The sequence below is a fragment of the Gorilla gorilla genome, chromosome 3 (assembly GCF_029281585.2).
Source record: "Gorilla gorilla gorilla isolate KB3781 chromosome 3, NHGRI_mGorGor1-v2.1_pri, whole genome shotgun sequence".
NCBI lineage: Eukaryota > Metazoa > Chordata > Mammalia > Primates > Hominidae > Gorilla > Gorilla gorilla.
The window spans coordinates 72,808,844-72,826,062 of NC_073227.2; the positions used below are offsets into that span (position 1 = coordinate 72,808,844).

General features: G+C 42.0%; 1 protein-coding gene and 1 long non-coding RNA gene across 8 annotated transcripts in view; one reads left to right on the forward strand and one right to left on the reverse strand.

The window, feature by feature from the left end:
• Positions 1 to 17,219, forward strand: part of LNX1 (ligand of numb-protein X 1) — a 201,054-nt gene that overhangs the window by 101,784 nt on the left and 82,051 nt on the right. The window lies entirely within an intron of this gene.
• The window catches only part of LOC109026628 (uncharacterized), a 49,234-nt gene that overhangs the window by 238 nt on the left and 31,777 nt on the right, over positions 1 to 17,219 (reverse strand). The gene's annotated exons all lie outside the window — the stretch shown is intronic.

The following is a 17,219-nucleotide window of genomic DNA, read 5'->3' on the forward strand; positions in this document are numbered from 1 at the left end:
ACAGAAAAGTAATTGCTTTATAGATTAAACTTTTCTGGATAATGATTGGGTAGTTTCTCTGGCCAGTTAAAATTATGCTGAAGATGGCAGTTCCTAGTTTGTATAATTATTTTCCCACTGAAGTAGGCATAAGAGAGCAGACTACAGGAGTTCTCAAAGTCATTCTTTAAAGTGATTAGTCAGAAATATTTTTGGCTGCATGAGCTAATTGATGAAAGGTTACAAAGGATCAAAGGGATCTTATTGCAAACTCATCTGGAATAATCCTTCCCTCTTAGATGCTGGTGCAGTTTTTAATAGAAAAAAAGCATCTGGGTACCACTCCCTCCACCTTCGTGTGATGCAAACTCTACATAGGTCTGAGGTGTCACTGGGGATGTGCTGGTCGAGTGCATTATGATCACAAGCGGGACTCCAGAGTTAGAGCCTGGCCCTGCCAATTGCTGGCTGTGTGTCTTTGGGCAATTGCCTTAACTTCTCAGTGTTATGATGTCATTGCATCAACGTCACGGAGCTACTGTGAGGACTGACAGACTATATCATGCACATGCAGCCCCAGTACAGTGCCTGGCACATGGGCATTATCGATCAGTGTCAGCTACTTACGTGTCTATCTCTGCTACTGTACAAGCCAGCTTCCTTTCTGCGCTCCCTGCACACTTTTTTCTTTAGAAAAGATTCTCGCATGGTACTGGGCAGCAGTGCTGGTGTCTTACCACTCCAGGGTCTTCCCTGAAGTACCCACCTTTTGGCCTCCTTGGGTTCTACTCAGATAGCAGCTCAACCTCATCAGGAAACTAATTCCTTTAACATCACAAAAGAAATCAGCACCTCTCAGGCCGGGCATGGTGGCTCACATCTGTAATCCCAGCACTTTGGGAGGCCAAGGGGGTGGATCACCTGAGTTCAGTAGTTTGAGACTAGCCTGGCCAACACAGTGAAACCCTGTCTTTACTAAAAATGCAGAAAATTAGCCAGGCATGGTGGCATGCGCCTGTACTCCCAGCTACTCAGGAGGCTGAAGCACGAAAATTTCTTGACCTGGAAGGCAGAGGCTGCAGTGAGCCGAGATGGCACCACTGCACTCCAGCCTGGGCAGCAGAGTGAGACTGTCTCAAAAAAAAAGAGAGAGAGAAATCAGCACCTCTCAGGTGCTTACTAATTTCCATGTACTGCTGTCAAACACCTAGATAGTCTATTTCAGAGAATTTAAAAGCCCAATGACAGCTAGGCAGGTGTGGTGTCTAGGGTTCAAAAATAGGACAGCGAAGGTGAAGAAGACTAAGATAAAGTGTTCCATGTAACTCAGGTGTTGTCTCTTAAGTTACAAAAGACCCAGAGATGAGGTCAATGTGTGTCTGGTTTTTTCTGTTTGTTTACTGTGGTGGTGGTTTTATTGTTTTGTTTTTTTGTTTGTTTTTGTTTTTTAATCCCCCATTCAGTTGCTTAGTGTCATCTAAAGAAAGCATCATGGAGATTTGTTTTTTCTTTCCCAGTTTCTTTGGACATAAGCTGCTCTCCTCTTTCTTGGCATGGTTGACAGGGTTGAATTGAGGCATATGGATCTCAAAGGAGCCCAGTGATGTGATTCTCCTTCAAATTCTTAACATTTGTTTACCACTTAGCAAAGGCAGGGAATTTCTATTAATAAAAATAGTGGTTTATAGAAACAGATTTTCCTTGTCCAGTGAAAGTAAATTAATGTTCTGAAAAAAAAATTGAGCAAGATATTTCCTACTTCTTGGAAGTTCTCTGTTCAGCGTTTTCTTTATATAAGTGTGATTTTTTTCTTCTTTTCCAAGCTAGGTAGCCTCCTGGTAGATGAATTAAGAGTTTACACTTAGGTAGCATAAAGAAAACATTCATTCCTGGGAAGAGTATAATTTAATAACAAATACTTATCAAATGCCTATGACATATCAGGCATGTTCTAGGCTGTGGGGATTCTGCAGTAAACTTACATTCCAGTGAGAGGGCAGTAAATAAGCACACATGTAGTACATCAGATGGAAATAAGTGGCATGAAATAAATAAAGCAGGTAAGGAGATGCTGTTCTACATAAGCAGGCCTTGCCAAGAAAGCAGCAGAACCCAGAAAGAAGTGAGGAAGGGAGCCAGCCATGAGGGCAACTGACCTTCGGATAACAGTCGCACACAGGACAGATGTGGTGGCTCGTTTCTGTAATTATAACACTTCGGGAGGCTGAGGCAGGAGAATTGTTTGAGCTCAGGAGTTTGAGACAAGCCTGGGCAACATAGTGAGACCCTCATCTCTATTTAAAAAAAAAAGTAGCAGACAGGACAATCTGACTCCAAATCCACACCTGTGAAGTGCTAATGATTCCTACAGCACAGGATTCCTGAGTAGCAAGTGAGAACCACGTAAGAGGAGCTGGCACCTGGGTGGGCTCATGACCATCAGTTCCCTCTACTTCCACTTGCTTTCCCCCTGATTTATTCCTGATGGGAGAGGGGGGTTCTTACCTGGTTAAGCATCACTCTGGGTCATGTGTTCCAAATACAGATTTAAATACAATTGCAAATGCCAATGGCCTTCTCCACCTTGACCCCTATTCTTACTCAGTGTAAATTAATGTTGAATTTTCTCATTCCGAAATTGTGTTGCCTTCTAAATTACTCCAGTCTGTTCATGTCTTTGTCATGGATTTTCTCTAAGTGCAGATGTACCCATGTCTAACCTATTTTTTCCCTCCTCTTACCTCTGTCCTCTATGGCATTCCCCACCTCAGTGTCATCCATAAATTTTGTGACACTTGCTCCTAGGTCATCAGTCAGAGTATTGATTCAGATCAATGTGATGGCGATTGTTAGGACACTCTTTGAAACACCTTCCCATGGCTGGGCTTAATGCCCCTTTAGTTTGTGATTTCTGATCATTTTCAGCTTTCTTTGGACTAACAGTGAACATAAAATCCCAAGACACTGCGCATTCAGCTCAATCCACCCCCTACCCCATCCCTTTGTATTCTTAATTACAACAACAGTATTACAATCTTTAAGATAATCTCATGAATTTGTCTGTGATCATTTAAATGCAAACTGTCCTTTGTTTATTTATCCCTGGTTTTCTGGAAACTCAGTTTTACTTTCCTAATAGTTATTCCCAATTTTTCAAGCTGACAATTGCATATCTCATACACTAATTTTTCACTACCCTTTCCTTCTGTTTTCTCTCTGCATCACTATCACATGTTGTTGGCCTTGTTCCAGTCTTCTGACATCCCCCTGAGTGCAAGGTAATTTTTCAGAAATAATTATTCATTTTTACTGCACCGTTGTTCAGTAAGCATATTAGTCAAATTCTATTCCCCAGGGCCATGTGTCATCTGGAGCAGCTGATTTATGCATGCTCACGTTTGCCAAATATTCCTTCACCTATTTTTTGTCCAAGCTTATCTGTGAGGGGTTTATATAATTCTCCAAATTTCACTTATTACAAAGCTATCTGAAAGTAGTTTAGCACTGCAGGGTTTAAGCATTTTTATTTTAGTGTTTGCTTCTTTTACTTATAAATCTGTGTTCCTTCAAGCTTCTTGGCCTACTTTTTTTTATGACTCAGACTGAGCTTACAAATTTTTAAGTGATTGCTAAGTATTAAGTCGTTCTGTTTTGGCTCATGTGTATTTTTTTCTGCTGAGCTTAATTGAAACAGTCCGTTTTCTTGGCCTTATATTGTTCTTGTCTCAAGTCAGAACTATTCAGTGATCCTAAGAATCTGACACACAACTGAATAGATCCCTGCTTTTTCCATTTGATGTAAATGGTTAGAATCTACACTAAAAGAATCATGAACTCTAAGTCTCTTTTAGAAAAAAAATATATATGAAATGCGCTGATTAGATCAGTCTTAGAAACTACCAAGTGTGTCATCTTCCAAAAGCATGGAACTTTCCACTATGTGAATAGTTTGGCACTAATTGTTCACACTTTTCCTTAGAGAAATAATCTTTTTCAGCCCAACCTCTTTTTTTTGACATGATCTTGCCAAGTCAGTGTAGTTTTAGAGAGCCATTTGCTGAAGTTGATTCAGTTGCTAATGGTATCCTAACTTGGTTGTTGCCTCCACCCACTCACTAGAGAATCCTGAAATCACAGAATGCATTCCTGCCATTTCTTTCTTTCTTTTCTTTTCTTTCTTTCTTTTTTTTTTTTTTTGAGTTAGAGTCTCGCTCTGTCACCCAGGCTGGAGTGCAGTGGCGTGGTCTCGGCTCACTGCAAGCTCTGCCGCCCAGGTTCAAGGGATTCTCCTGCCTCAGCCTCCCAGGTAGCTGGGATTACAGGCAAGCACCACCATACCCAACTAATTTTTGTATTTTTAGAAGAGACAGGGTTTCACCATGTTGGCCAGGCTAGTCTTGAGCTCATGACCTCAAGTGATCCGCCCGTCTCAGCCTCCCAAAGTGCTGGGATTACAGGCGTCAGCCACCATTCCCAGCTCTCCTGCCATTTATTTTTAGAATCAAATACAGTGCCCTTATTTTACTAAAGACAAATGTTTGACCCCAATAAGTGCGGATACTTAAATCAGCACTGTGTCGATGTCTACACAGTCTGTAGCTCTGTTTATAATAATAACAGGGGTTTTTTTTTGTTTTTTGTTTTTTGTTTTTTTTGAGACAGAGCTTTGCTTGTTGCCCAGGCTGGAGTGCAGTGGTGCAATCTCGGCTCGCTGCAACCTCCCCCTCCTGGGTTCAAGCAATTCTTCTGTCTCAGCCTCCCGAGTAGCTGGGATTACAGGCACCCACCACCATGCCCAGATAATTTTTTGTATTTTCAGTAGAGACGGGGTTTCACCATGTCAGCCAGGCTAATAACACTTATTTTTAACAAGCTTTCTTACCAGGTGGCATGGCACCTTGAGGTTGAGTTGGAGCACACTCAAGTAAAGCCTCACTAACTTTTCTGGGGAGGCGGGGACAGGGTCTCACTCTCACTCAGGCTGGAGTGCAGTGGCGGAGTCACGACTTACTGCAGCCTCAACCACTCGGGCTCAAGCCATCCTCTCTCCTAAGCCCCCCGAGTGGCTGGGACTACAGGTGCACGCCCCCATGCCTGGCTAATTTTTGTGTTTTTTTTAGAGACGGGGTTTTGCCATGTTGTCTAGGCTGGTCTCAAACTCCTGAGCTCAAGCAATCTGCCAGCCTCAGACTCTCAAAGTGCTGGGATTACAGATGTGAGCCACCATGTTGTCATTTGGAGTTGTTAGCAAGAATAGGGTAGTTGCTATGCCATCTTATTTTATTCAGATAGCACTAGATTTGGTATTGATTAGTAGCCCGAGCAAAAACAACTGGAGTAACTGAAAATACTGAAAATACTGAATTTCCAGTTCTAACCACATGACCAAGTCAACCTTTGCCATGGATGCCCCATGCAAGGACAGTAGAAATCCTAATTGCAGCTGGTTACAGAGAAGGAACAGCCTCACTGGGGTTGACTCCCTCAGCAGATTACAAGAAACCATTGTCCCTGTCCTCCAAAAGCTGACTTTGAAAATATGAAGCAAGCAATATCTTTGATAGTGTGGGTTTTGGGTAACAGCAGTCCTGGTATTTAGAGACTTGTGTATACATACATGTTAAGGAGATCATTTTAAGATCAGAGCAGGCATTAAACAAGTTAGAACAAAAACATTTTCTGCAACTGAATATTCATATAAATCATGTGCTCACATTATACTACAGAAATTTCAAAGCTCAAATCTTTTCAAGGTCCTACAATTCTTACACAGTCATTTAAAGGAGAAACTAAAAAAATTAGCTGGGCATGGTGGCACATGCCTGTAGTCCCAGCTACTGGGAAGGCTGAGGTGGGAGGATTGCTTGAGCCCCAGGAGGTTGAGGCTGCAGTGAGCAGAGTTTGCACCACTGCACTCCAAGGTGGGCGACAGAGTGAGACCCTGTCTCAAAAATTAAACTAATACAATAAAGAGAAACTAAAGGACATCTGAGCATTTTTATCAGCCCAAACATAACTCAGTAGGTAAATATCTGTATACTTCACTATTCTTTTTATAGTGAGAAGGTCCAGACCCTGGCCTCGAGCATCCCTCAGCTCCACTTGGCAGGGGGCCCTTATGGCTCCCTTGGTGCCAGAGAGAGCCCTTGACTGGTGTGGTTGCCATAAAGCACACTGAGCTCCTTTTATTGCAGCAGGGTGATTACACGGCTGATCTGATTTTATCCAGGAAATTTAACCTAAAGGAAAAAACAAAAACCTTTAAAACACATTCAGCCCTTGGAACTGACTTCACTTTCAGGGGGACCAAGTTGATTTAGTCTTCTTTCTGGATCCCCTTCAACCTGTCAGATCTCCTGGACTTGGCCACGGAAGACTGTCTGTGCATGACTGTTAATCGGCCATTTGGCTTGTTCCCTGTGATTACTTCCAGAAGTTACAGAACATGTTGTCCCTATTGAGGGTCTTCAGTTACCTTTTATTTTTTTTCTCCCCGAAAGGGCTCTTGTTCCAGCATGTTAATGTTTAGCCTTTCCTGGCATGAAAATAATGAGACTGGACACTAATGGCTGCTGCATTTCGAATCTTTGTGCAGCATCCCCAGTGACCTGAACACCTGTGAGTTTGAAGGCTCTTTCAATCACAGCTTTTGAATAATAGATGAATCAAGTGAGACTCAGGCTACATGGGGAAGAGCTTTTAACCAAATGCATGCCATGATACTAGGTTTAAGCAATCTAACAGAGCAAGTGGATTGACTCTGACTTTTCCTATTGTAGGGCTTATTCAGATTAATTGTACCTGAAGAGTAATGGAGTGGATTTTCAACGATGAACCCTCATGCATTCAAAAAAGCAGGGGTCTTAGTCTCATGCCACCCCTCATGTTATATGCCTGCCTCCTCCACTAATTTTCCTTGGAGTTAGTGGGAGCCCCAAATACAGCAGAACTTCACAGGGAAAGCTGTTCTAGGTAGCAGAAGACCCTGCTGCCAGAAGGTATTTTTCTATGGCTGCTGATCCTGGCTCTTAGCCTGAAAGAAGAGGGTCTTGCCCAACTGTTTTGTAGGCAGTCTAGTGGAAAGGGGTGCAGATAAAACCTGGATGCCATGGTGTCCCATCAACAGGAGCAATCCACATGCCCATCCTTCAAGCCATGTGTGTTTCATGTGCTCCTTTCCTCTGGATTCTGTGCTTGAGAGTGAGTTTGTGATTGTTTTGTTTTGTTTTGTTTTGTTTTGTTTTAATGAAACATATCTAGCCAATGGTTGGTTGAAACCAATTGCTATGTAAATTTCATCACATACTTTATGTTCCCTAATCTTTGGTATTCAGAATGAGACAGAATAATTAGAGAAGCAATTATTGACAGTATCCAAGGCTCTCTCCCTCAGCCTTAGGATATTCTGTCCTCAGAGAGGTACAGATGCAACTCACTCAGGTCACTATCCTCCCCACACCGTTTCCTGAAAGGAAGCAAACTGGCTGGACCAGAGTGTGTTTCATGAGGAAGGAGTGCTGCTCACTGAAAGCTGTTCTTTTGTTGTCAGTGACAAAGACATTCTCTTCCTTGACTGTATTACAGGGTGTGGTTTGGGTAGGTTCCTGTGGAACTCGGGGCACAGCCTAATGACAGATGAGGAAATGGTAGAAAGAAGGTACCCGGGGCCATCCACCTGTGTGGGGCTCCTGGCAGTGCTGAGTCTCACAAGCCTGGCAGGAGAGCCCCGTGTTTGATGCAAAGTCACACTAATGTAAATGGAGAGATGGACAGAGTGAGAAAATACTAAAGGAACATAAAAAATGTCCACTTTCTGATCCTTTGAAACTACTCACTGTGTATTGCTATAAAAGGAATAAAGCTAATCAATGTTTTCCAAGGAAGCTTCATCTGGCCACCTGTTGGTAGAAGAAACCCAATAGCCTTCCTCCCTTCTCCATCCATGAACTAGATTAGACAGAGGGAAGACTAGAACTTGACCCTCAGACAAAATATTGTCAATTAAGAAAGGGTGGACCCAAGGCTATTGCACACATAGGACTTCAAGGGTGTTGTTTACCATTTGAAAGCATTTACAGGAATGCTTTTACTTCCTTTATAATTTGTTTGGTGTTTGACTCCATGAGAAGCGTCAGATGTTCGTGCAAGTTAGCTGCCTTTTTTATTTATTAATACATGCACTTTTATTATATGTCTTACGGCAAATTAACTTTGACAGGAAAATCAGTACTCATACTGTCCCCACTACCACTCTAAAATGCAAAGTAAACAAACCTAGAGGTGAGTCTTCTCACCTAATGGCATGCCTAGTGGCTCAGGTTATAAAAAAGCAGTAAACAAAAAGGTAGATTTTCCTAAGTAATTAGAAATCATCACTGTTAACACCAAGTCAGAGATATTTGGATTTTGCTAAAAACAGAAAATAAAGATCCTGGGGTTGGAGCAGAAATTCTACATCTATACTAAAATATTTGTATCATAGTGTAATAAATGCAATCTACCACGTCTTTTGTGTTATTTAAATAACAACACAAGATGCATCATTAGGTGTAGAATTGAGAAGAGGAAGAGAACCCAACTAATTATAGAAAAACAAAGGAGTGGTTTGTCAAGAACATTTTCTGCTTCTTAGTGTAATCAAAGTCTCTTTAGAGGCATTTAAAGCATTCATTTGAGGAAGCTGTGTCACATCAGTATTTGCAAAACTTTTTATGAGGAAGCAATATGGAAATGGAAGCACCAAACCAGGGACACAGAGGCCCTGAGATCTGGTCCAGAGCTGGTAAATCAGGACTGCCAAAATCATTTTTTTGTAATGTGCTTTTGTAGAACACAGTGTGTTCTAGGACAAAGGTCGGGGAGGAAGAGGAAACTTTTTTAGGTCAGGAGTTGCTGGTGATCTAGGCACCATTCCTAGACACATTTCTAGATATTTTACTGGGACCATTTTTGTAAGAGTTCCTTAGGGAATGACTTTGACTGTGTGTGGCCTTTGTGTAAGAGTCCCCTCTTGAAGAAGATGTGGAGTGAGAATCTGTTCATTTGCACTGCGAGGTAGGTGGCTTTGGGCACTGGAAGAAATTGTTAGGCATTTCCCATGGGATTTCCACTAAGAGACTGACCTGAGAATATGGGAAGTGTATTCACAGATGGAGAGCATTGTGTTTATGTAGAAATGGTTTTAGTGTCTACCCAGTTCTTCCTGGTTATGTAAGGAAAACCAGGCAACCTTGTTACATGGAATAATGAACAAAACAATGGCAAAGCAGCTACAGGGTACTGTAAAATGCTTATTAAAAACAGGTAGGAGGACTTGGGGGCAGGGTCAAGTAATTAACCCACAAGGCTTCTATCGGTGTGGTCCCTGAATACCTCTTGGAAGTACTGACCTTGACTAAGTCCAATCCTTTGGTATTTGAGCTTCCTCATCGGTAAAATGGGGGTGATGGTGCTTTTGTCAACAGTTATCAGGGGCCATATCAAATGTAGACATACAGTTAGTCCCAGCCCGACATGCTCATGAACTGTGCCAATAGATGAATGAGAAGTAATTCATCTATTGAATTACTATGAATGAGGAAGTGAAAGAGAGATGGCATAAAGGCAGGGAATTGACTTGGCATATGTAAGGCGCTGGCTATAGAGCCAAGAAACTCAACTCATTTCCCTGGCTCTCATCCTTCCACATCTTATTCACATCTGTATCAATGAATTGCAATGATTTTTATAATTGATAGTAACATTTACCTCTGAGAACATTAATGCAGAGTTTTAAAGTATTCACTAACAGAATAGAATGATAAAATCTAGCTATAAAAAATAATTTATGTTCAACTTCATTACAACATAATCAGCCAATTTGTTTTGTTAGATTGATTTCTCATGTACCCTTGCAGGTAAGCAGAGTGAAATAAAGTTTGCTATTCTTGAGGGAGGGGAGAGATTTCATTTGTGACAACATCAAAATGTATGTTTTGTGCCATGGAAATAATAACATTTCAAGGAGAAAGACAATGACTACGGTAAAATTTGCAAAAAGGACTAAAAGAGTCATGGCTTAAGCATCCGAAACAACAAAGCCTGGTCTCCATGGTTTATGGGGTCTACATAACCTAATTAAACAGACTTAGCTTGTAATGGAAACAGCAATATTGGTGAGTCTCATACGATTTTGATTACATCCTTTGTGTTCCTTAAAAAAGTCTAAACCTTTAAATTATGATGCAGAGAGAAAACATTGGTGCTATTTCTCCTCTCTTTCCTTATAGCAAGGAGGATTCATAATTATTCCCTGCAAAATGACAAACATCTCCCATCAGCTTCATGACTTAATAGAAAAACATTTTCATCTTAACAGGTTAACACTACTGGTTTCTTTGTACCCATGAGCAGTCATTTCTTTCTGTTGTAATTGTTTTACAGGTCCTCACTCAATGATTTTTACAACAAGGCTGTTAAGACAGGTCAACCATTACTATGGGCAAGGATGCCAAGGTCCCCAGACATAGCAGCCTGGACAATGTATATGGCTGAATAGAAATGAGAAAGAGCACAAATCATTGACTCTTGATTTGGTACTCTCTTGAGTACAGAAGACAGTTGAGCTATTTCTTGTGAAAATATTTACATCCTCCCCCAAAGACAAATAGGTTGTTTTACGCCAAGTGACCAAAATACAGGGCCTAGAATTATTATGTTTTTTTAGAGACAGGGTGTTGCTCTGTTACCCAGACTAGAGTACAGTAGTGTGACCATAGCTCTTTGCAACCCCAGACTCCTGGGTTTAAGTGATCCTCCCACCTCAGCCTTCTGAATAGCTGGGCCTACAAGCATGTCCTCAATGCTTGGCTAATTTTTTGTTATTTTTTCTTTTTAGAGACAAGGTCTTGCTATGTTGCCCAGGCTGCTCTGGATCTCCTAGGCTCAAGAGATCCTCCTGCCTCAGCCTTCCAAAGTGTTGGGATTATAGGTGTGAGCCACTGCACCCCACCACCAATTCCTGCTCTCCTCATATCAATTTATGACATTCAGGGTTGAAGATGGGCCCCTACCCAGAAACATATGCCCTTGAGAAGAGGATTCACAGAGACCCTTTAAGAGCCAAACCAACAAAGCCATGAAGGCAATGGTGGAATAATTAACAGTGAGGTTGATATTTCTGAGGTGCACTTGTTCAGCCTGCCCTGCCCCCTTCTCCATGGGGTAACTGGGCCCTAGGCTTCTCCTGAGAACCATCCCTTTCTGATAGGTCCTATTATGAAAGTCTTCCACAAGTCTTACTTGGATACACTCGTAAAGTAGGCTGTGACTGTCAGTGCTCATGCTTTTGGTGTGTCCACTCCCATCTACCTCTGCCCACCCTCACTGCCCTGGCACCTTGATGTGTCAGTTGGCTGCCAGTGCATAGGCAGAAGTTCTCAAACCTTAGCATGCACTGGAATAGCCTGGAGAGTTTGTCAACAACACAGATGCTTGGCACCCCTCTCACATCAAGTAGTCATCCCTAGCACTATTGACATTTTGGACCAGATAATTCTTGGTTGTGGGGGCTGTCCTGGGCATTGTAGGATGTTTAGCAGCATCCCTGTCCTCTACCCCCTACATGCCAGGAGCACCCTCCCAAATCGTGGCAATCAAAAATGTCTCCAGGCTGGGTACAGTGTTTCATGCCTGTAATCCCAGCACTTTGGGAAGCCGAGGCGGGCGGATCACTCGAGGACAGGAGTTCGAGACCAGTCTGATCAACACAGTGAAACCTCGTCCCTACCAAAAAATACAAAAATTAGCCAGGTGTGATGGCATGTGCCTGTAGTCCCAGCTACTCAGGAGGCTGAGGAAGGAGAATTGCTTGAACCTGGGAGGCAAAGTTGCAGTGAGCTGAGAACGCACCACTGCACTCCAGCCTGGGCGACAGAGGGAGACTCCACCTCAAATAAAAAAGTCTCCAGATATTGTCAGATGTCTCTTTGGGATAAAATTGCCCCTGATTAAGAATGACTGTCTTCGGGATTCTAATTCCTAAAGGGAGAATGGGGCCCAGGATTCTATTTTTAACAAGCTCCTCAGGCAAATCTGGTTCCTTTGTATGTTCTATTGGACCTCTCTTCATTTTCAAGTCTCCGTGTGCCTCAGCCCCTGCTTCCATGGCTGCCTGGAGGATTTACTGCAGTCTTAAAAGGTAAAGCTCAGTTAGTCTCAGGCCAGGCCCACTGTGCTGTCCAGAAGGCAATTAACTAACCAAATAAACACAATTATGCCATGTGTTGATATGTGGCCCTCTCTCTGCACCTAGGGAGCATATGTGCTTAATAACAGGGTCCTTTTGGAGGTAATGTCTGTGCTGTTGTGTAACCCCAGGAAAACAATATATGGGCTCCCCTGACGGGATCTTTGGGCCCAAATGAGGACAGAGCATCAGCCTAGCAGGCTCCCAGAGGAGGAAATATTTGGAACAGATGATGCTGGCAGCAACTTCCTGGGCAGCCTGCAGTGTTCCTTGAGGGAAGGGTGAACCTGAATTCACCCTCAGGTGAGGCAGCCTTTAGCAGAAACCCATCACCCTGCTGCCCCACAGGAGCTGAGCACTAGCAAAGTATGGTCTGATATCTTTGTTTCTAGCATAACGATTTGAATGCTCTCAGGAATTCTGTTTAGTCTGTCTCCTGTGGTTGGAACTTCCTCTCCAAATGGTCACATAGGGAATGTTATTTTCCAACTGGCATGAGGAGAATTTCCTATGGGGACTATCAAAATGCAGTACTGTGGATGAGCTGCTCCATTCAAGAGGGAATGGCCTTTTGCAGGGTCTTTATGGAAAGCAAACATTTTGCAGCTGATGGTTTTGTGTCACCAGGTACTTTCTTTTTTTTATTTTATTTATTTATTTATTTATTTGAGATGGAGTCTATCTCGGCTCACTACAACCTCTGCCTCCCAGATTCAAGTGATTCTCCTGCCTCAGCCTCCCGAGTAGCCGGGGCTACAGTGTGTGCCAACACGCCCGGCTAATTTTTGTATTTTTAGTAGAGATGGGGTTTCACCATGTTGACCAAGCTTGTCTTGAACTCTTGACCTCAGGTGATCTGCCTGCCTCAGCCCCCCCAAGTGCTGGGATTATAGGCATGAGCCACCGTGCCCAGCCACCTGCTGCTTTCTTGAAGGGAACACTCAATATATTGTGATAGTATTTGTGTCCTTGGTCCATCCCTTTCTTAAGAACTTAAGCCATTGCATAGTTGTATTTAGAAATAACGTCATCCTTGTTTCTCATTGCAAGACTGAATAGATGCATGGGGTGTCAGCTTTTGTCTTGTATATTTCTTACAGCTGCACCAGAGCCTGTTAACTCATTTCTAGCAAAAAGAACAACTGAAGTAGCAAGTGGTTTCCAGTCCTCAAAGAGGACTCACTGTGTCTGTTCCCTAAACATTCCTCTAGAGAGAGAAATAAATATATTGCCAGGATGTTGTTGTGATAGAACAAAGAGCAACAACACCCGAGCCTGGAGGAACTTGTCCTAAGATCTCTCTTAGAACTCTGAGCAGCAATTATGATCTGATGTCAAGAAAAATGAAGTGCAGAAATTGTGGCTTACCCGCAGCTTGGTTCAAACGTATTACAAATGTGGGGCATTTCAGTCTCACGTTTAATCCTGTTCACAGTTTACACGATTATGAGTTCATCCACCTCCCTTTACATTCACCCCAGGCTTATATGTTTACATGGTGGAGAAGCATCAGAGCAGGAAGAACCTAATAACTAGTTTCAAGCTAAAATCATTTATACCAAAAACATTTTGAAAACTAAATATTGTCCCAACTATTGTCTATTTCTGTGTGTCTCATCCAGGGAGCTGTGTGTATAGAATGAGATGGATAATGGCTGAGCCATCGAATTTCAAGATTATTAGGGGTCTTAGAGATTGTCCAATCCAAGCATTTCACTTTATAGATGAGAGGAATGTGGCTCTGGAAAATAAAGTGGTTTACTTAAGAGAATGAAGTGAGCTGGTGTAGGAAAAGAACAGGTGGCCTTTTCTTTTCTGACCCAGTTTTCTGCTAATCACAGAATTCTGTTGACCATAAAGTGTTCTTTCCCCACCTCATGTCCACAGCACTTCCTGCTAGACAAAGTAGTGGGGTGGGGGAATCCTCTCAGCTGAGTTTAATTTACTGGAAGCAAGAAAGTATGAGACTAAAACAGTGTGTCTGTGTGTGTATTTGGCTCACTGAAACCTCTGCCTCCCCAGGCTCAAGCCATCCTCCCACCTCAGCCTCCTGAGTAGCTGAGACCATAGGCACACACCACCACGCCGGCTAATTTTTTGTATTTTTTGTGGAGTTGGGGTTTTACCATGTTGGCCAGGCTGGTCTCAAACCCCTGATCTCAAGCAATACCTCCTGCCTAAGCCTCCCAGGGTGCTGGGATTACAGGTGTGAGTCACTGTGCCTGGCCTCATTTTACAATTTTAATTCCCTGTACCCCCTCCTTTTTTCTGGAGCATTTTAAAGCAAATTCTAGACACTATGTAATTTGACCCTGAAATACTTAAACAAAAATTATAGTTTTAACTGGCTGCATAGTCTTGTCTTTGGCATGCCATAGTCAATGAAACTATCCCCTAGACATAGGGACATTTACTTAGATACATACTTAAGTTTTCACTATCCTAAATAATACTACTTTTTTTACTCTGAATTCTTAGATGTAAAATTACTGATTCAAAGTAAGAGATTTTAAAAGTACTTGATACATATGCCAAATTGCTTTCTAAAAAGTTTATACTCCTACTATCAGCTTTTATGAAGTGTTTCACTTAAGATCTTTATATGCAATGGATGTTATCATTGCTGATTTGATACATGAAAATATAATCTCAGTATTCTTTAAGTATAATGTTGCACTTCTTTAATTATAAATGAGGATAAACAATTTTCTTATGTTTAATTTCCCATATACATTTCTTCAATATTAGTCATTTTTGGTGGCTTTTTTGGGTGACTTTTGTATACCTTTTATATGTTAAATATGATCTTTGATTACATATCTTGCAATATTTTTTCTATTATCATTAGGCTCTTTTACTTACGATTCTTTCTGTATATTTTAAAACATTACTTAAAAATAATCTTAACGAATGTTTGGGAAAGTAGAGAGCACAACTCTATAACCAAATTGCTCTAACACAACTATTATTTGCTAGGCCTGTGTATGAAGGCAAACATTTTTACATAATTGTAATAGCTTTAGAACACTTTTTGATGGAGAAAGTATTTAATTTTTACTTGATTAAACATATCAAACTTCTGTTTCTTTAAATGGTAGAAAGTGTGAAAGTTTTTTTTCCATATTGAGGTCTGAAAAGTATTCGCCTACATTTTTTCTAGTCTCTGTAGCATTTTTGTCTGCAGGCCCCATGTTAATGTGTTCTCTGTACATGTCTTGGAATAGAGAAGCTTTTTCAGAACTGTGTTTGCCCTTGGATGGTGTATGTTCATTTCCTGTGGCTCTGATTGTCGTGCATTTAGGAACCAGGCAAATGCTGTCTCTGGCCCACAGATGCTGAGTAAGTTCAGCCCAGCCTTACCTGCACTGTGTAATAAGTTCTTTCCAATGTGGCTCTGTCCTACTATGGTGGTAGCTTGTACACCTCCTCCTGACTCTCTCACACTCTGGGAGCTCACAATGTACATGGAGCTGTCAGATGCCGTGCTTGCTCTCTTCCCAGGGTCTCCCTGCATCTGTCCCTGCCAACAGAGCTTCATGTTTTACTGGGTGGACTATTTCTTCCAGGATGCAATGTGCCACCAATGTCCCTTCTCTTCTAGACTTTTGTTCTCATTTCCAAGGCATTGCAGTCTCTATGTGAATGTAGAAATATGTGAATGTAAAGCAGTAGCTTGGTTGCCTTAAAAATCAGCACCCACATTACCCAGTTTTTCTGTTGCAATGGCCTCTAGTTCCCTGGACTAGGGAAAATTAGAAGTACCTTGTCTCCTCAACTATGCTGCCGTCCCCACTGCCTGCTCTCAGGCAGATTCTGTCCTCCTGTCTCTGAAGTTAATGCCTGGGGGAAGGTAGTTATTGTGTTTCTCAGTCCAGCTCCAGCTCCAGTGCCCTTATCTCCTAGATTGTGTCAGTTCAGTGCCTAAGTGTTGGTTTTCTAAGTTTTCTCGTGTTGTTTTCTGTGTGTGCATGTGTGTGTGTGTGTGTGTGTGTGTGTGTGTGTGTGTGTGTGTGTTGGTCAGGACTCTTAAGCTGTAATTGCCAATAAGCCAGCAAGACCAGAATGGTTCATGAACTGAAAACTCCAGACACCCCTGTATCTTGGAACTACATCAATATGCATTCTCTCTGTATTGGGCTATTCTGCTTTCCTCTGTGATGGCTTTTTTTTATGGGTAGCCTCTTCCCACCAACCAGACATGTGTGGTCTCAGCTCTGATTGATCTGATGTTTGAGTCACATGTGCATCCCAGAGCCAATACCTTTGGCTATGGATGTCCTGATTGGCTAGGTTTGATCACATGCTTCTCCCAGCTAGTCCCCACCTTCCAGGGAGATGGTGCCAGGGTAGGCAAACTTACCCAGTTTGTTTAGGCCAGCTTTGGTCAATTATCTGTTCTCACTAGTTGCTGTCTAGGCTATACAGTAGTCCCCCCTTATCCATAGGGAATGTGTTCTAAGACCCTCAGTGGATACCTGAAACCACCATAGTATTGAACCCTGTGTCCACTGTTTTCTCCTACATGTATGTAACTGTGATAAAGCTAAATTAATAAATTAGGCACAGGAAGAGATTAACAATGCTATAAAATAATTATAGCAATATATTGTAATAATTGTGCATACGTGGTCTATCTCAAAATGTCTTGTTGTACAGTACTCATCCTTCTACATGTGATAATATGAGGTGATAAAATGCCCACATGAGATGAAGTGAGGTGAATGACATAGCTATGACATAGCATTGTGACGCAGCATATGGCTACTATTGAACTGTAACTTATGAATTGTTTCTGGAATTTTCTACTTAATAGTTTGAAGCTGCAGTTGACCACAGGTAACTGAAACTGTGGAAAGCAAAACTATGGATAAGGGAGGACTATGTATTTCTTAAATATTTTGGCTGTCATCTCTGGATGACCCCCAATGATTGATTGACAGTTCTTCCAACTGGCAAAAGAGCAGTTTTCAAAGGGAAAATACGCTGAGCGGACACAAAGGATTAGGCAACAACC